This window comes from Catharus ustulatus, chromosome 2 (genome assembly GCF_009819885.2).
Source record: "Catharus ustulatus isolate bCatUst1 chromosome 2, bCatUst1.pri.v2, whole genome shotgun sequence".
NCBI lineage: Eukaryota > Metazoa > Chordata > Aves > Passeriformes > Turdidae > Catharus > Catharus ustulatus.
In genome coordinates this window covers 96,022,800-96,043,226 of record NC_046222.1, presented here as the reverse complement: position 1 = coordinate 96,043,226, position 20,427 = coordinate 96,022,800, and the positions used below count along the sequence as shown (strand labels likewise).

Below are 20,427 nucleotides of genomic sequence, written 5' to 3'. Positions count from 1 at the left end.
TAAATAAAAGGTGTAGATTTAATTTAAACTACAGATTAGTAGAAAAAGGTGCAGAAGTACTTCAAACTATTAATGTCCAAAGATTTCTGTAATATTTGACTGTTGCCTAGGTCTTGGAAGTCCACAACCCTATCTTCTCTGATACCTAGTGGTTTACGTGACAGAAAGGTAATTAAAAACCAAACTTCATTCAGAAATTCTGTTCAGCATGTAAGTTATATCACCTATATTCTAAAAGGGTTCCTTCTGCAGTCTGTAAATACATGCACAAACTCAGACACACACACTTCCCCCTTTAGCTACAGCACAAACTGTGAAAAGTGCATGCCAGACAGACAAGCCAGCTTATCTACTCTAGGAAAAATAAATGCTTTCCTTATTTCATCTATAAACATAAAACATAATAGTGGGCCCTATTATAAATTAATAGCCTCCTCTTATAATGAATTTTGTTTCTAGGAGAACATCACATAGGCCTGAGCTATTGACATTTGACAGCAAAGCTCTGGCAAGCACCAGCAAAATCACCCCTCATGGCCAAGGTAGGGTATGATTTTTGAAAGTCTAGAACTGATTTGAACAGGTTTAAGTTCTCATTTTCCAATCAATCAAAAACCAGAAAGAACATACAACAATTAAAACATTATTCAAATATGCATTTGCATGGCTGAGCTCCCCAAGAGGAATTTAAAAAGGAGTTACGATGCTTTGAATAACTGAGAAGTACAATCCTTACAACTCAAACGGGCTGTGACTTATGCAGTGGAACTGATAGTTTTACAATAAATAAGCCAGTAACCATTCACATACATTTTTCCCCCTAAAGTAATAATCCCATCTGACAGTGACAGAGAAGAGCCTGAACTTTGGACCTCAGCCTTCAATAAACTGCCCAGCTTTCTGACTGACATAAAATGGACACAGACCCTACTGGTCGATAAGCTGATGTAGCCACAGGGGACTGCAATCAAACATGTTGTGGAGGTTGGTGTTGTCAATATAATCTATTTCTCCAATTTAGGTTGGTTTATTTTATCTCAGCAATTGTAAAATGGTCAATTCTTACTATTCCTGGGGACGTGGAGAAAGTGAAGAAATAGGACATCATCAATGCAGTTGGTTGATGTCACCACTACATATGTTCCCCTTCTAAAAAAGGTGATTTTCACAATACAGGCAAGTAAAAGTGATCAATATTATAGCATATTAATATTAAAAATAAATAAAAATAATTCCCACATTAGGAATAATATTTGAGTAGGGACTGGTGTAAAACTATTAATATACCTTTGAAGAAAAATGAATTTTAATTGACCCCTACTGTAAGAGTCATCAAGCTTATCCCCATGGTGTTGGGCAAGAGGCACAGGAAGAAACTATATACTGGGGCTGACATCATCAACGGCAGTCCTCTGAAAGTCACCAGGATAGGGTGCTCAAACCCACTCGATTTCTTAAATTCCCATTAGTGTAGACATGTAAAACTGTCACCATGTCTGAGAAATGATGTCACTTCACAAGCAGGCCCTTGCACAATGCAATTTTGGCAGAAGTATTCAGATATAGAGAAGCCAATTTTCCTGAGCACCATGCTCACACTTAACCCCTTTCAGTAAAGCAGTCCAGGTTTTACTAAATGTTTAGTGGCACAAACTTTCCTTCCCAAGCAGAAACAGGATTTAGAGTCATAATGTATAATGTAATTGCAGCTAAACATTTTTCCATTTAAAGCTGTATATGTGTGTATAGAATTTATTGTGTTGGGTTATTTTTTTTAGTTTTAGGTTTGTTCTTTGGGGGGGAGCGAATTTTGTTTTGTGTTTTGGGGTTGTTTGCTTGTTTTGTTTTATTTCATTTGCTTTTAATGTGGAGAAATACATTAAAGTTCTTAAAATTATTTTTTTATGATTACATCATTAGTCTGTCTCCATCAAGGACAATATGGCTCTTCCTGTGACATCTGCAGAGTTAAGATTTCCTAGTATGTAAATAAACATTTGTTTCCCAGAAGGAGGGCTGTAGAAGTAATAGTTTTGAAATGCTTCTGCAACACAGCCATGTGCCAAATCAATGATTATAAGCAGACAACATAACAAGATTTGGGGAAAATGAAAAGAAAACACAGTAACACAGCCTCCCAAAGCATCTGAGAGTACTGTAAAAACTTGACACAGACGAAAAGCATTAAATTTCTTTAGTGTACTGCTTACATACTGCAAAATAAAAGATATCACAGTTCCCAAATGTTTTAATGGCAACATAAGATGCCTTCACATCAAGAAAATGAAAATCCATTACTGCTAGAAGTGTTCAACTTTCTGGAAAGTTCCTTCTCAAAAAGCTCAGAAGTCCTTTTCCTGCAATACTGTGTGGTCTTCTACCTGACAGAAGAACATTCCACACTTCAAAAACCACCAGAGAAAAGCTTTCAAATACTTCTGCAAGAAACTGTAACAGTCTTTTCTCCATACAATCGATGAAATGCAAGTCCTTCCTCCATACAATACTGTTTCACATGGCCCTGGTTTTTACCTTATCATATCAAGTCATTTGCTTTACTTTTATGGCAATCCAACTTCCAACCTTAAAAATCAAAAACAACTCAAAATGAAGACACCACATTAAATGAGAGCAAACAGAACTCCATAACTCCGACCTTCAAAAGGCAATTCTTATAATACCAATACACAATTCCAACTCCTTTTAATCCTGCAATTTCTTCACTGCTATCAGTCTTAAAAAATTAGTTTATTTTACCAACATTGCATTTTTACTGAAATGTTAAAACTAATATAGTTTAGATTGAGTTTGTGTATTTTCAGCCACTTTGTTACTTCCCTTCATCTTAAGTTTTGTTAGGAAAGGAGTTCTGTCTTCAATGGAAGCTGCCCTATTGCAGAAGCACATACGAAAATTTTTCTACACAAAATTATCCTTGGGAGAGAGGGCAAAAACTGAAATATTGCCCAGCCAAGAAGGCAATGAACAAAAGCCAAAGTCAAGACAGTTACAGCTGTACTGAAAGTCTGCTCTGCCAGGTGAGGAACATTAACTAACCATAAGGAAGGATAATGCAGATATTGGTGGAATATCTGGTACTGTAGCTTTTGTATGACTTTGAGTCAACTCAACAAACTCTCAACAATCCAACAACTTAGCAATGGCAGGAAGATAAACTAAACAAAGAAACACCTGCGCCATTTTGAAGCCATGCTTAAAACCGAGCCATGCAAGTAATATTTGAGATGATGGAAACTTAAACATAGAGGAACTTAAGAGAATTTGCTCCATCAAGCTTGTTCATCTACTAGAGAGTCTTTACATGAAATATTTATTCAGATGGTCATTTTAAATACCAAAATATGAAGAATTGTTATGCAGATCCCATTCTTTTTTACCGGGTTGGAATATCAATCCTCACTCTCCCCCCTCCCCACATAGGAGTAATGCATTTCTCCCACAATGACAAATAGGAAAGAATTCTTATCAGCATGCCACCTGAACTGGAATTTTCTCCTATAGACTGACACAAGTTAACACTGTGACTAGTTTAATGCCCTGGTCTGGCAGGCAGAAAAGCAGCATCTTTTCTTGCCCTAAAGAGAAAAGCTCACAGTTATGTCAGGGTTAGTTAGGACCATGCAAACAGAAGGTAAAGATGCAGTGAGAAAGGAAGCAGTTGCTCTCCTTGTTCACAATTTGTTTCGCAAGAAGGAACATGACTGAAAATTGACTGACAGTAATGCTTGAAATTTAATCCCTCACCAAGGGAACAAGCAAAAATTCTAATAATAGGCAGTGCCAATTGATATAATAGACTGTTCTGGAATTGGATGTCTTCCTAAGCCACACTGAAAGAAAGGGACAGAATTCATACAGAGGCTTTTACATGACATTGATGTACATAAAACACCTAACTGCTATACAAAATTAAGTAAAATATAATTACTATATGATATTTAGTTAATTACATGGGAAGAATCGAAAACTAGCTAATGATGGACCATGGTTTTCTTTAAGATTTGAAGAATAAACAACCTCTCCTCCTGTCCCCAAACTCTGAAAAATCAAAATGTTTTATGGACCATGCAGCATTTGTTGCTCACAGGCCGGCTATCTGGTGCCCACCTGGTTAATGCTTCATCAGCTATGGCAAACAGGCAATATTCGGTCCTCTAAGGTAACACAGATGCAGAAAATAAAGTTTTAGAAGTCTGTGTTCACACAGACTTGTTTCATACTCCCTGAACGTACTTACTGTATTCTGCAATTAATAACTCCTATTAGATCACTTCATCTGAAGTACAATCTAAATCTGAAGCTTTCTTGTTTATGATGATGCTGGTTAGCCTGCCTACAGTTTCAGGAAATTTGAATTTTTGTTTTCACCTAGTTTTTGTCTTTGTTGCATGTGTGGGTGTGTGGTTAGTTTTTTTATATCAGCCTAGATGAATAGTTTTGATATATAGAAATATCAAAAAAACACATCTTTACATTTGAAATTGTTTCGTTCAGTTCTCGAGGCCTAGTAAAACACTAACACAAAGGCAGAACTCAGAAGGCATTAAAAAGAGCCAGTAATGTGAATTCAAATAAACACTTGTGAAAAACAATACACCTTTAGGATTTATTTTTAATTACTTCCAGAGGAATATGTTTGAAGAAACAGGAATGTATCATCTCCTTCATTCAAAGGCCAAAGTTAACCTAAACCAAGGAAGACAGATTTCTAATGATTGTTACAAGGAAACCTCAAAAAAAGAGTAAACAAACTGACCCAAATTATAACCAGTTCCTATAATTATAACCTTTGTTATAACCAGTAAAACCCTTTCCATGTTTTGTTGCTTGGGCTGTTTGCTGGTGCTTGGACAAACAGAGATAGATCACATAAAGGCCACTTTGTCTAACTGGTTTTGCAGTTTAGCACTTGAATATTTTATCTAATGGGAGTCAACACACCCCAAAAGACACATTTCTTTGGAAAGAGGTCATTGCATTAAAAACTATCTCCCTCTTTTAAAGGAAGTTAACTAAACAGCTGTAGTGAACAAGTATTCATCACCCAGCTATGCGGTTCTGAGGTGTCAAACTGATACCTAAGCAACAAAGCCCCCCACAACCAGGCAACCTAAAATAGTTGACTGTTTTAGCACAATTAATTTGGGGTATTTCACTATTAGGTCTTATTAGGATGCATTGATTACAGAACTAAAAGTGATAGCTGAATAAGTACAAGTAATTATTATCTAATTTACTTTGATGTGCAAACTGAAGACACAGACACAATCAATAGATGCTGCTGTCTGTATTTTAGGGGCTCAGTTTTCCAAAGATGAAGGCAGAGATGAGTGGAAGGTTGTAAAAGGTAAACGCGAACAAAGATGTAAACAAATTAATCCACTGTAAAGGAGAAATGTTTTATGACAATTTGCAACCTACTTTCACAATTTAACATTTACAAAAGAAGAATTGGTTAAAAAAAATAACCTGTTAAAAAAGTAAGGTAAAAAGTTGTAGAGGTTTTCTGTTTCCTCTCTCCCTGATTCTTTCTGTGAAAAGGAAAAACTGATAGCAATATTGAAAGAAGTAAAATTCAGCTCATCAAGAACTGTAAAAAAGGTACTAAAACTGCATTGAAACAGTTTAAATATTAGCGAAATAATAAGTACAGAATTAGAATAATAAGCTGACTGCACATGACGCAGGAAAAAGGTTCAATACTTATTTTTATATATGGGATTATTTTAGAGACAACCATTTTCTTCTTTGTAATTAACTAGCATATAAAAGCAGTAAGAAAAATTAAAACATTTTTAATGTTCAAATACACCCCAAGATATCAGAAACATCCACAAAGCTGTTACAGAATATTAACTAGTCACTATATATTTTTTTCCACTTCTTTTTAGATCCTGGTTTAGGTCTACCCATCCACGCAAGCTGAACAGATTTAACAATCAGCTGAGGGACAGCCCTAGCCACAATGTAGGAAAGGCAGGCTCAGAAGGTGCCAGCTTTGCTGGCAGGACCAGGGCATTTGTTCTAAAGTGCAAAAAAGCGCTTGGTTTCCTTTCAAGTCACTTGGGGAAAAAAAATTAAAAAACAACCAGAAAGGCATAATTATAGATGAAAGGGTAAGAGGGATACAGGCCAGTGCAACACTCAATAGCACCAGAAGCACTACAGCCCATGAACCCAACAGGACAGCCCTGCCACAGTCCCCTTCTACAGGCATGGAAAGGACGGGGCTTTTAGATTATACTTCTTGTTAACATAAGTAGTTGGTATATCTCCGAAAAAAGTGAAGGATCACTCATAATCCAGTAATTTAGAGCTGTACTAACTAATTTGACCTTGCTACTCACACGCCTCAGACCCTGACCCCTCGGTGTGCCCTGCCACTCCTTACAGGTACAGCGGTGTGAAGGCTGGGGTTTGTTTCTGCAGCCAAATGCTTCTGACAGCTGCTAGGTCAGGTTGGCCTCTCCCAGCCCCCAGCATATCTGATATCCCAATCTCCAATACAGCTGCAGCTGTGTGCACCTTGCACCTCACATTGCAGAACAACGGTGCACTAGCACTTTGCATCTCACATTGCAGAACAACTGCAAACAGGAAACCTCAACACTAGTTTAGTGGTAACGAATTTCTGCATAGCTCCAATAAAGCACAGAGCTTAAGCACAATTTTTGGTCTTCTAAGTAGCTTAGAAGTCTTTTAAAAAGATAGACAAAGAAATAAAGGAGAATACATGTTAGAAACATCCAGAAATACATCCTTGCTGCTAAGGAGTCAGTACAGCATTTTACCATTCAACAAAAATTAAATCTTTGTGTGTTTATCTAAGAACGTATAAAAGAGACGTTTGTAAAAAAAATTCTTATGCAAAGTTTTCATAATGTCTATCACAGGAATGAGTCTGCTCGGGTAAAATAAGCAAGCAGGGACTGCTTCAAATGATCTCTTAAAATGTAAACTGAACATTTAAGGAAAAGGAATAGTTTTAAACAAAAAGGCTTCATCTCCTCAGCAAGACCCACTTATGTTTTGCTTGTAGTTCAGATTCTTAGTGATGCCAATGTCTGATGGCTATAGGTTTTTCCAGCTCTCCAAGCTCCACTTCAGCAGGAAGGTGTAGTACAAGTGTCTATTGTACAAGAGTGGTGAGGATGTCCTCAAAAGAAAAGGCTGCCAAGCACCATGAATGCAGTGAGTGCCAATTTCTAGCTCACGTTTTTTCTTCCTTTCTTGAAAGCCAGAGTCACCTCACAGTCACAGTTGCCCATTACTCAGACTAATACAGCTTCATAATTTGAGGCATACAGTATCAAAAAGTTGCAATAAGAAACACAACTAAGACTTTAAAAAATTTCCAATAGGAATAAAATTGCTAATTATGTGATAAAGTGGTTTCACCAAATGCAAGCCCTACCAACTTAGTGGCCTTGTAGGATGGAATGCCTACAACTGTGGATAAGGAAAGGCTACAGATGTCTGTCTGGACTCCAGGAGGGCCTTTGACACAGTCCCCCACAACATCCTTCTCTTTACATTGCAGAGACACTGATTTGATGCATAGGTTAGTCAGTGGATGAGGAATTGGCTGGATGGTCACATCCAGAGGGTATTTGGACATTGATCAATGGCTCAATGTCTGGATGGAGATGAGTGGCAAGTGGAGTCCATACTGTTCAGTCTTCATCGGTGACACAGACAGGGGATTTGAGTGCATCCTCAGCAAGTCTACATAAACACCAAACTATGGTTGAGAAAACTGCAGCATAGGATGTCATCCAGAGGGACATGGACAAGCTCAAGAACTGGGCCCATGGGCACCTGAGGAGGTTCCAAAGGGTCAATAAAAGGTACTGTGCCTGGGTCAGAGCAACTCCATATCAGTACAGGCTGAGGAATACAGGGATTAAGAGCAACCCTCCAGAGAAGGGCTGTGAAAAATTGGTAGATGAAAGTCTGGACATGACCCAGCAATGCTCACTTGCAGCCCAGAAAGCCAACTGCATCTTGGGTTGCATTAAAAGCAGCACGGCCAGCAGGTTAAAGGGTCTCTGCCCCTTTGCTCTGGTGAGACCCCATCCAGAATATTACATCCAGACCTGGGGCCCTCAGCACAGAAGGACATGGACCTGTTGGAGCAGGTCCAAAGGAGGGCCACTGAGATGGGCTGGAGCACCTCTTCTATGAAGACAGGCTCAGAGAGTTGGGGTTGTTCAGCCCGGAAAAGAGACGACCTTATAGAAACTTCCACTACATAAAGGGGGGCTATAAGAAAGATGGGGAGAGACATTTTAGCAGGGCCTATTGGCATAAGACAATGGGGTAATGGTTTTAAACTAAAAGACAGTAGATTTACACTAGATATAAGGAATAAATCTTTTTTACAATGAGAGTGGTGAAACACTGGAATAGGCTGCCCAGAGATGTGGAAGATGCTCCATCCCTGGAAATATTCCAGGTCAGATTACATAGGGCTCTGAGCACCCTGATCTACTTGAAGATGTCCTTCCTCACAGCATGGGGGTTGGACTAGATGCCTTTAGAGGTCCCTTCCAGCCCTAAACATTATATGATGCTATGAAAAGTAGAGGATACTTTAGGTTGCAAACTCTCCAGCAGTACAAAGAGAAAGCCATCCAGGTTGTTATAAGTTAGGCTGCTGCAACACCAGAACAACACAAATCTGGGTTCTGGTCTACTAATCATGCAATACCACTCTAATTTTATGCACTATTCACTCTTGTTTCATGCTGTGACTTTCACACAAGCTAACCCTCCCAATTCAATATTTTTAAAGATTTTCCTTAGTAATGCGCTGCTACACCACAAAATTTCCTCATCTGGTACAGTTCAAGATAAAAATGCTTAATCAAAGGGGCAGACTTTAAAATACATAGTACTAACTACAGTCTTTTCTATTTACATAAGTGCTCTGCTGTTTCAGGAAGCTGAGTTTTTAAAACTCTTTTGATGTTTTACTTGAAAAGGATATTTCTATAGCATTTTTTGGAACAGTATGCCTGTTATAAAGTAGGCAGTGTTCTGTTTTCAGCTTTTGACAGATGATTTAAATTTAAAGTTCTATTTCAAAGGACAAAAAGCTGGTATTTTACAGGAACAAGCTGGTATTATAGCAGCTCATGTTACAGTTACACAGTACTAGCCACAAGCCTTATAACTTACCTATGCTTAGAAGACAAATAGCAATAGTAATTGAAATTACAGAGAAAACATCTCATCACATCTTTAACTAAGCTTATTATAGTCACCAACAGACAAGGCAAAGGGCTTGTAAGAAAAACCTAGCTCAAATCTTTCCATAAATATGGGATGACAACCTTAAAGGATTAAGAAAACCAAACAAACATGTTTCAGTTTGTTTGGGGCGTGTGTTGTTTTTAAGAAATGCGTATCTGCATGTCATTCAGAAAACAGGAGAGATTAACAGACAGTACCAGCAACCTTCTAAAGACCAAGCAAAAAACCCTAAAAAACAACACTAAGAGAGAGGATTTTTGTAGTTAGATGATTTTTACTGCTTTATCTCAGATGGTATTTTTGGAAGAAGGTATTTCTTTGTATCTTAAAGACTATACATAGTTTCATGCCCTTGTATCATATACTTAGCAGAAAACACAAGGAATGTGAACTGCCACCTTTGCTGATTTTAATTTGCTGAAAGATGAGTAAAAATAATGATGTCTGAATATAAAGCAACTCCAATAACAGACAGTTGGCTAATACCCCTCTTCCTAGTAAGCCCTTCCTCCAGCCTTTACCCTCCCTGTGCTTGTGCCATCTGCCCTCAACCTCCCTTTCCAGCACCTGCTGCTGCAATCCCCAGCAGCAGGCAGGGCTCAGGCAAGTACAGGCAGCAGCTGCAAGGTTTTTTTCTGCCTCCATAAGCAGCCTAATGCAGATGCAGCAACTGTGAATGACCCCAACCTGTGGTGACTTTTTCCACTATTAGCTCGAAAAGACTTCTTGCTTTATTTTGAAGGCAATCAAGAGCAATGGTACATTCTAGACAGCAGTGGGAAAACCCAGACTGTGCAGAGAAAATATCTGCAGACCTTTTGACTGCAAACAACACGAGACAAACAGGAAGGTGGCAGCTTTTTTGGCCCATTTTTCTTGGGTGCAGAGTATGAATACAACAGAATCTCAAATTGCCTCACATTTAGATGTAGCAAGAGGGCCAGAAAGAGCATTGGATCACCTCTTCCTGAATTTTTTTAAAAGCAGTTCCATAAAAACGATGTAGTTAATAAACTCTGCAGCCCTAAAGAAAACTTTTGGAAAAGAGATGTCATTTCACCTCTAAAACAGCAGCACTGATTAATGACCACATCTCTGCATTGGTTTATGGGTGTTTTGGTATTTCTGCAAAGAGACACAGATAAGCTTAATGTTTGTTGCTGTTGCTCTGGATGGCTCTCTCTCCACTCCTCCCAGCAGAGAGCATTTAAGTTTACCTCTCTATTCAGAAACACATGAAACCAAAAACAAACAAGATAAAAGAAGGGAAAGTCCAGGAAGAATAAAACATACCTTAGGTGTCTACATAAGACAAAATTACCAATCATTTCACACCTAACAACCTCTCCACAGCTCTTTACACAAACAGAGTAGGAGAGAGCCAAGCACACAAGGTCAGAAATAAAACCTCAGATGCTCTACTGAGAGGACATTTAGGTAAACTTAGCTATATGACAGACTGGTTATATATGCTCTGTGAAAGAACAAATTAAGTGTACCCCTGTTCACAGACTTTCATCCTTGTTATCAACAAAACTTTATTCTCGAAATTAAACTAGGCAGCCACTCAGGACTTGGTGAACTTGAGTGAACGGTAAACACCATGAGATTTTATAAAGGAGACATCCTTGAATTTCTTCCAAGATTTCAACTAATAAAGTGTTTGAAAGATTTTCTTCCACTGCTGCTTCTTTTCCCATAGCTCAAACATTCAATGGTCTGCAGGAGTTATACTTCACTGGGAGTATTAGTACATTTATGTATTGTATAAACAAAGAACAGTCCTCAGACATAAGAAGTTTAACCTTGATCTCGCACAGAAGGACAAAGCTCTGAATCACTGTGGGTTGCTACGTTTTACTGCTAATCCCTTGAAACACCGCTACCTACTTTTCAAGGGATTTCACTTTAAACTGGCTATAAAATGCTGAAAATAAAACTGAACCGCTGACCTTCTGTTCCCCAATGGAAAAACCATACATTCACTTTTTAACTAGAAAGAGGAAGAGATGTTTGTTCCGTTCAAAAACCTATTCATTTCCAAAGTTTTTAAGGGGGGGAAATATATATATATATATATTGTACATTCCTAGACAACATTCAGTCAGTAGTCTTCACCAATTCAATATTTGCTATTCCAAAAATCACCCCACATCAATCTACTTCGTAATGGCAGGAAAACGAGAAAACAATTTTAATTGTTATAATATTTCAAACTTTCTAGTTCACAAAACACTAAGTAATTTAAAGGTACTGTTCAGACTCTTCTCCCACGAACTTTCCAGTTTACTGTCATTTGGAATGCTCAATAAATTCTTAGATTTCTGGACTTTCTTACCAAGTCACCAGGACCAAAATTTTTTATCCAATAAGAAAGGGTGCATGTAGCAGCAGGGTGGGGGGGGGATGGGGAAGAAGATACTTTTGAATTTAAATCGCAAGGCAAAGTAGCAAAGCTGAATTTGGGTTAATGAACACCTATTTCTCATATATCTAGGAGGGTTTCTCAGGCAAAAAGCTACTTCCTAGAAGCAGGGTATTTGAATAGTACAGGTAAAAATAATCACTGGACATAAGATACCATTCTTGATTCTGTGCTTACACATGGAACCAAAGAGGCAGCTTGAAAGATGCAGCGTTAGATTTCATTAAGAGACAGCTAATAGTATTAAATTTATTCCTGTATAAATCTGTACATCTTCCTGAAAAAGACTGGAACATGAGATAGTTACTCAGAAAGCTATACTTTTAATTTCCTGATAGGACATGTACCCAGCAAAAGCACAATTCATATAAAGAAACACTCTTGGATCTTTTATGAGATGTGAGTGAATGTTGTAGGTTCACAAGTCTCTTGTCAGTCACACTGACTGCTGTGCTATCAAAGAAAGTATAAGCCTAGGCAAAAAAATGGCAATCCCAATCTCCCCTTTAAATTATTTATTCTTCCATCTAGCAACACTCAATACAGGAATCTTCTCTTACTGCTCCCAAAACACAAATGCAGAGGAAACACCTTCCCTCCAAACAAAACAGGTTTCAAAATTACTTGTCCTATAACTTTTAAAGCATGCTTTAAATTTAAATCCAAGACCACATTTTTGGTCTGGATTGTTGGTAGCTTTCATTTATTTCAATCAAATTATTTCTTGCATATCTTCCTCCAGTTTAAATGAGGACCTCTTCCAAAAAATTGTACTTGTGAGTGCTCTGCTACACAATTACAGCAGCTAGCTGCAATTCCTTAGTCAATGGAGAGGGACACAAAGCCAAGAGAGAAACACCTTTCACAGAAGAGGGGAAAAAGATGAAAGCGGATTTTCTAAAACCCTTCTTCTAAAACCTCAGGAGTGCTCCAGAGAACACATGCTGCTGTAAGTACATTAGGAAGATGCTCCTAATTCTGAGCTCTTATGTTGCAGTTCAGGTGCCAGCTGCTCTAAGACGGTTTACACAGACAGTCTCAAAAGTTGTTCTACTGCTATTATCCCAACACAATTTTCCATTGCACCAGATCTGCTGCTCAAAAGGATAAGCCTCTGAAAGTAAATTTTCACTGTAGGGATATCTGACTTTTTCCACAGAAACAGTTACCCAAAACCAAAAATAAGCAATTAGAAAAACATGCATTTCTAAGAGCAAAATATACATTTGAGAGAGACGAACATTGCCTTATGATGCCAGACTCTCATTCCTCCTTTATTCCTCCTCTCACCTTCAGTGCTTGACCAAAATGGAGTACTTCTAAACACCTTTAAATCTCCTCCTATTATTCTTATCTTCTGTCAAATTTCTCCAAAGCTTGCTTTTCCTGAATAAGACCTCCTTGCAATAACTCGGTTTAAAATTAAACATTTGGGTTTGGCCGCTACATTGCATTCCCTTTCATCCAGAAATGTTATGTACTGTTGCATTGATGAGACATGCTACCCTCACACACTCACAGACATATTTTCTCCCTTACTCCTGCCAGATAACAATAAAATGCATCAATAAAAATAAGAGAAATAACAGAAGCCAAATAATTTCTAAGCATGGATAGAGATTGTGAGGATTAACAGCTGTACAAGAACAAAGATTATATAAAGGAAAAAAACAGGTTCAAAACCACAGGTCTGAAATGTGGAACTTTATCCACAGAGTTCTTGATCCTTCTAGATAAATATAAATTTTAAAATATATACTGCTAAAAATGTATACTGCTACAGCTTTTCAATAAAAATTACTCTGTCACCTCTCTCAAACATTCCAGTTCATCAGCTGGAAGCCACACAAAATACAAAGGTACTACAAGACGCTGACAACTACGAGTTACTTGTAGTCAGTATCAAGAGCAACACACCACAACCCTGTTAAAAGTAATGTTACAACAGAAGTAGACAATTTGTTCATTATCTGAATCAGACCTTACTAAACAAGACAACAGTGTTACCAAATCTGGATCAAGGCTCAATCAAAGGCTTTCTGAAGAAAACTGATTCACAAATACTGGCAGCTGTAGAGCAGAGCATTAAAGGAGCAGCAGGTTACAATCCCATGACTAAACAGAAATAGGAACCAGTATGTAAAAATTCACAAACCACCTCAAGGTAACATAGAATAAAACAGAATTTTAAAAAAATAGAGGAAAAAAAAGAGAATAGGGACAAGTAGGAAGATATAATCATCCCCTCCTTCTCTGGAACCCAAGGAGAACTCATTGAAGAGACATTCCTTTTCCTTTCCTCTACCACAAAATCCCTGGCTGTTTCAAGTGACTAATACCAAGTATTTTTATTTTATTGTTCTTTAGCTTTTTGCAAATTAAACTCTGAGGAACAGGTCTTGGTCTGAATTGTTATTTGATGACTTGTTCCTGCTCCTCTAGTGTGGAAGAAATATATTTAGGTTCAAAAAACTCCACCCTGAAACCAAGCTATAGTCTGTAACGCTAAGCAGCACCATGTAATTTCATCAAATACTGCCCTCAGTTTTGTTTCTCTTATTTTCAAGCATTTTGCAGGATTAATTAGGGTATGACTCAGGATGTGGAAATGCCAAAATGCCCAGCCACCATCTACAGGCCAGAATCTTTAGCTGTCCAGTGACCTACTTTGTGCTGTCATTTCTCTCCCCTTCTCCTAAACCACAGGCAGGAAGCAGGCCACAACAATCAGCAGGCTTCTGATCTTTCTGCCACCACTTTTCTTCCTGAAGAATACAAAGAAGCAGTTGCTCTTCACACAACGGACATAAGCCCAGCGCACAAATGGGACACCCCCATTTTGGCCACATAATGATGTGTGAGCAGTCACATGGAAGAAAACTTACAGTTCACAGCTCAAGACTCCCTGAAGTTTCAGTCATTTACTGCAGTCAGAAAGTATGTTGCAGCAGCCATGCATCCAAAGAGTGTCTGAAGTGCAAGTCAGCAGCTGAGAATGCTAGCTTCCATCATCCCTTTGACAGTCAATTCAAATTCTACGGAGCACAATTGTCAAAGCCTTGCTTATGAGGTAGTTCCAAAACCAATTTTATAAACATACGTACACAGACAAGTTTTGCAGTTCTAGTCCAAACATTCAAGTAAAGTCAGGGATATCAACACCCTTTCATTTTGAGATGTTTCACATTACCATGCATTCATATCCTCACCATCATAAACAAGCCCTCTTCTCCAGCAATAATAATGAAACAGACCTTTCCACATCCCATGCAAATCCTGGGCTGGCAGAAAATACCATTCAGTAATCTTCAGGGAGAACTAAGCAAGGAAAACTAATACTTTGACTGCTTAATCTTGAAAAACAAATTCAGAGATTAAATATAAAGAGAAGTTTAACCCTCATTCAACAACATTTTTGGGGCTGGTATGTGATAACCTGAGAAGTAATGGTATGAGACAACAGAGTTTATCGGGGAATGTGCTAAGAGCTATGGATTTTGGTGGAAGATAGAGAATACAAAATCAGCCTCTTGGGAAAATTTGGATTCCTCCAACTACCTGCTGCTTCAGGGAAATAATCTCTCTGATATCACCTGTTGTAGCTGCTTCCATGAGGCAGATTTCTAGTTCACATAGAGGAAGATGTCTGTTAAGATGATGGTATTGCACATTAAAAATAAAAAATCAGGCTACTGGTAAATTTAAAATTTTGGTAGGAAGAGGTGAACAAGCAGTCACAAGGAAAAGGAGTACTACAAAAATTCAAGAACCCAAACCAGCAAGGAAAAAAACAAACAAAAAAATAGTCTGAGTGGCAACAACAGTGCCTGTACAGTACAGAATTATTCACAGAGCTGCAGAATTAAAAATCAGGAGAAGGATCATTTAAAAGAAAGGTGGGGGGATAAAAGAGGATGGAGCAGGTAGAAAATAGGCTACACCCAGGCTCTATTTCAGTGAGCAACTAAGAGCAGCTGACACCAACAACAGCCTCCAAAGTAAGGTGGGATGAGAGTGATCCCTGAAACAAAAAGGTCTGAAGAGACAGTACAAAGGAAAGGGAGGCTTAAATCCACAAGAAGGCAAGGCATCTGTGATGTCATAAAATAAGGCGCTCAAACTTAAAATCAGGGAAGGAAAAACTGTAAAAGGTTTGCACCTGTATGCATGGTATTCTATGCTTCGTGTTGCTACTGGCTTAAAAAATAAACAGGACAAGCTCATTTTCTCAGTCCTCTCTGCTTACAATTGGAGCTTTGTTACTACAGTGCAAACAGTAACTGTAATCCAAGATTAATTAACCAAGTTATTAGAAAAAGAATTCCACAAGAAATATACCACAGTAACTTCTAAATATTCCTCTCTTCTGTGAAATTCACCAATTTCAGTATCTAGATAAAACACCAAACCAGAAAAACTGACATGCTGGATGACAAGACAAAGTCTACACTGGCTATCATATGCCAAAACTACTTCCATGACAGAAAAAATGTGGTTATTGTTGTGTTTTTACTGAAATTAATTTTCCTGTATTGATGAAAGCTGTACAGTGTTCCCTGATGACGAATCCATATGGACAGTTAAAGCACCCTGTAAAGGACATTTGTGGGCTGTAATAGGTACTGCAGATACCTACAAAAATGACCTGCACCTGAAACTCAAAACTGGAAGAAGTTAGACAAATGATTCTTAACTTTCATATTATTAGTAAATTACAACATGCCTATAGTTGAAGCAAACAACTACAATTACTACAAAGATAAACAGAAAAAATGCAGCAAAGAAAAATCTAAAAAAATTAAATACTAAAATAATGTAATTCAGGGAAGATCAATTCTGGGTGTGTACCTGTGGTAATGGAAGTGTAAGAGTGGGCTGAAAGTGTTCTACCCCACTGTCCTCAATTATTGGTTTGAAAGTAGTATGCCACTAGCATAACATAACCGGCAGTATCCTATAAATTCATTCATTATACTAAGTGTCTGTAAATATACTTAAGTAACACTAGAGCTGCATTCAAAGTCTTACAATCACTGTGGGCACCTGAGATAATTGGCATAACTACAGAAATATTTTTTTAAGGGAAAGGAATCCAGACATCCACTCAGCACATACCTTTCATTCTCTTCATAACTGTCAGAATCAAAGTTTCCCACAACTAACTCATACAAAACACTGAGAGCAGGCATAATTTTCCTTGGGTTAAAAAATATCCAAAATTAACAACTACAAACATGCTGAAGCACAGAAAAATACCAAGAAATATTCTGATACAGCATCACAAACAGCTCCATCGAGTTAAAATGTCTATGGTGCTTTTTGCTCTCAAACAGAGGAGGAGGATCAGTCTGTCAGAAGTCTGTCATGGTTGCTCTGAGAATCTTTACAGACAAGGACTTCTGTTCTATGCTGTGGCACTATAGCCTTTGACAAATCTGAGTATGAAGATATCAGTAACTTCACTCATACCAGTTTGCTTTTGATCTCATCAAATAATCTCCCTCCCATGTACAGAGGTAACTCTAAAGAACCAATCATTCCATAAAAGAGTATCAAGTCTTAAAAAATCCCAAAATATTTCTCAGAAAATTTTAATCCAAAATACAAAATGCTCATTGCACATATCAATATTGCAACCACTTATTTATCACAATATTTTATTGTGAAAACACAATGAGATTTTGTTTTTGATTCAATTACTGCAAGTGAATGAGGGACAAGTTCAAAAGTACAGAATACTACTACATAGAATACGATGTTAGAGGAGAGGGAGAGGAAAGCAAACAACTGAAAAAAGTCAGCCTGGCCAGCTACATAAAAGAACACCTGGCAGCCCTTGATAACCACCACAAAATCCTGTAAGGATACATGATTGCCTGCAGTTAGGTGAAGTTTAAGGACTTTGAGTGTAATTTCTGAAAATTTACTTTGTTGCTAATTTCATTTCCTTTTCAAAGGGTAAGAGATTTTACCATGCTCTGGTTCAACAACGCATTACAAATGTAGACTTTACTGAACCTACACCTACACATTAATTTCCTTTTGAGAACAGCAGTAAGAATGCTCCAGGTTTTGCAGATTCACACATTTACCAAGCTGAATACAGTCCATCAGAAATAAGCAAAGGATGGAAAAATGCGTAAAATATTAATATGGCTAGATTTAATTTTGTTACTGAAATTGAGTGTGATCTAATCATATGCAGCAAATATCCTGGGTACTCATTCTTCAATAAAAAAGGGGGGAAAAAAAAGATACAAAAAGAGAGACACTCCTTACACCCCCCACCAACTGACATGTCCATGTAGTTCTTTGTCACCTCCTTTCAGTGAGCTGTTAGGAACTTACTGCCTCTTGGCAAAATACATAAAACCTTCACTTGATGTAAAGAACTCGACTTTGGGCATGTCTGGTTACCCTCCACATTTACTGGATTAAAGAGTAAAAAGAAAATTACTCAATATGCCATGTATCACAGCAACTAGCTCAAGAAATAAAGATGACTAAGTACATAACCAAGATTTCAGGCACCTATTTCCTTTAAGTGAGCAGTGGACTATTTAAAAAATTATTTTCACTGAATATTTAACCTAAAACTATTATTAAAAAGGGCAAAAAAGAGATTCCAAAGATAAAACTCTAATGTGTTTTATATTACACATTTGAAATAAAAACATAATTTAGCTCATAGTCAATAAATTACCAGCTTAATTCTGAGAAGAAATTATTGCAGAAAAATAATTTCACAATGACAATGTCAACAGCTTGATGAATCATTTGCTTTACGATTGTGTATTTATTTTGTTTCCACATTAATGGTTCAGTTCTTTCAAGAATATTTTGATTTTGCTACATCTACAACATAGAAAGAGTATTAAAGAAAACTTACTACAATTTCTATGCCAGAAAACAGGTACAAAAAGTTTCTCACTAAGTCTTTAAACACCTAAGAGTTCAAGGTTGCACTGATCTGTTAGAAAGGTCAGGTTTATAAATTTTTTTCTGTACATTTAAAGGCGTACATCAGATAACTTGACAATATAGTGCAAAAGCTCACTATCTCAGTACTACTTCTGAATTTCCTTTTCAATTGAAAGGAAAATCAATCATTTGCAAAAACACATGGAGACATTATAGTTAAGACTGAATTGCATTTTTAATTCTAACTGGTTCACCTTCACTTCATTGAATAAATAAATCTAATTTCAACATCTCATAACACTTAATTGAACAATTATTTAACGGAACCCACAGGAAATATCAAGGCACACAGAACTTAATAGATTGCTTTCCATTTGAAGGTTCCAAAATGTCAATAATTGGACTTTATAACTTCCCCCAAAGAAGGTAATATTACTTTTGTTTTATAAACAGAGAATCTGAGTAAGAAGTAACAAATCCACCTGGTAAAGTACTGAATAAAGCCAAGATTCCATGCTGGAGCTACTACAATGCTAAATGTTTATTCAGTGTTCTGCCATTTTGCTTTTTTTTGGTACAGTTGTAATGAGGTGTCATTTATTAAAGGTTTCTGTTAATAAATTCCTGCTAAATCACAGAGATCAACTACAGCTACCAGAAACTGACAACAGGGTGCACAAATTAAAAGGAAGAACTTAGTTGAACTCTACCACAAAAAGATTTCTACAGGAACATCAGCATCATTAGATTATTTCAGGTCTTTAGAGTCAGCATTGGAAGATGCTCTCTATACACTGAATGCAATTCTCTTCTGCTCTCACAGAAAACACAAAAACCTCCTTTCCACCCAATACTTTCAATACTCAACACTTTTAAAGCCATTAGTTAGTTTTTACAATTCAACCAAAGAATAATATGAAGCCTGCCCCACACCATGGTTTATGGATGACTGCTTCTCCTCCACATTTCCCAAACCATCATGTTGTGCTTTCAGCCAGCACATTCAGGGGAAAACAGCCCAAGTCAAAGCAGTGGGTATCAGGAGACAGAAGCCATAAAATAGTGGAAGCGATACCTAGTTCTTCATTAATAGTCTGAGTCTATAATTTTTCTTGTTTTTCTGTTTTTTCTGAAAGAGCTAAAACTGATTTGCCCCAGATCACTGACAGAAAAAGACATGCTACTTAATTATTCATCCAGCAGTTAAAAAAAAAGTAAATCACAATTGCACTGCTATCACATAAAAACCAAAACCAAGCAATACATTCAGTTCACTTGTTGTCTTAAATTACTACAATAACCACTGAACTTGAACCACTCACCTTTGACACACTGTTAAAAGGATCCAGGCAGTGAAAGGCAGGACTCTCCAACAAAGTTATATACACCACCACCTGAAACAACAAACATATATTTTAGTTCTAGCACTAAACTTAGAACACTTCCAAATAGGTAATTTAGCTTTCATCCGATAAGATGTCAAAGAGCAGGCAGAATGGCTTGAACTTGATCCACCTGTTTAGCATAAACAGACCCCATCTTCAGACTTAGTAACTCCTCTCAATGAATACTAGGTGATTTTAACCCCAAACAATCCAAATCATGTACAAGTTAAGCCTTCATAAAACAGAGAAAAATCAATCAAGAAACTGAATTAAAAATTCATCCTAGTTTTAGAAAGATTGTATTTTACAAAGCACCATTATTTGCTGTTTCCTTTACTCCTGAATTAGAAAGTTTAACTTGACTGTACTTTCTAAGAAAAAGAAAATGCCTCTTCATGTGGAAAACAGGTACAACAACAA

At 37.3% G+C, this 20,427-nt stretch overlaps 1 protein-coding gene across 1 annotated transcript in view; it reads right to left on the bottom strand.

The window, feature by feature from the left end:
* The window catches only part of NCK2 (NCK adaptor protein 2), a 53,015-nt gene extending 32,999 nt beyond the window's left edge, over positions 1 to 20,016 (bottom strand). Inside the window, exon 1 of the mRNA XM_033053085.2 lies at positions 19,945 to 20,016. The gene's annotated coding sequence lies outside the window, so the exon portion shown is untranslated. The remainder of the gene's footprint in view (positions 1 to 19,944) is intronic.
* Between the last annotated feature and the right edge of the window lie 411 nt (positions 20,017 to 20,427).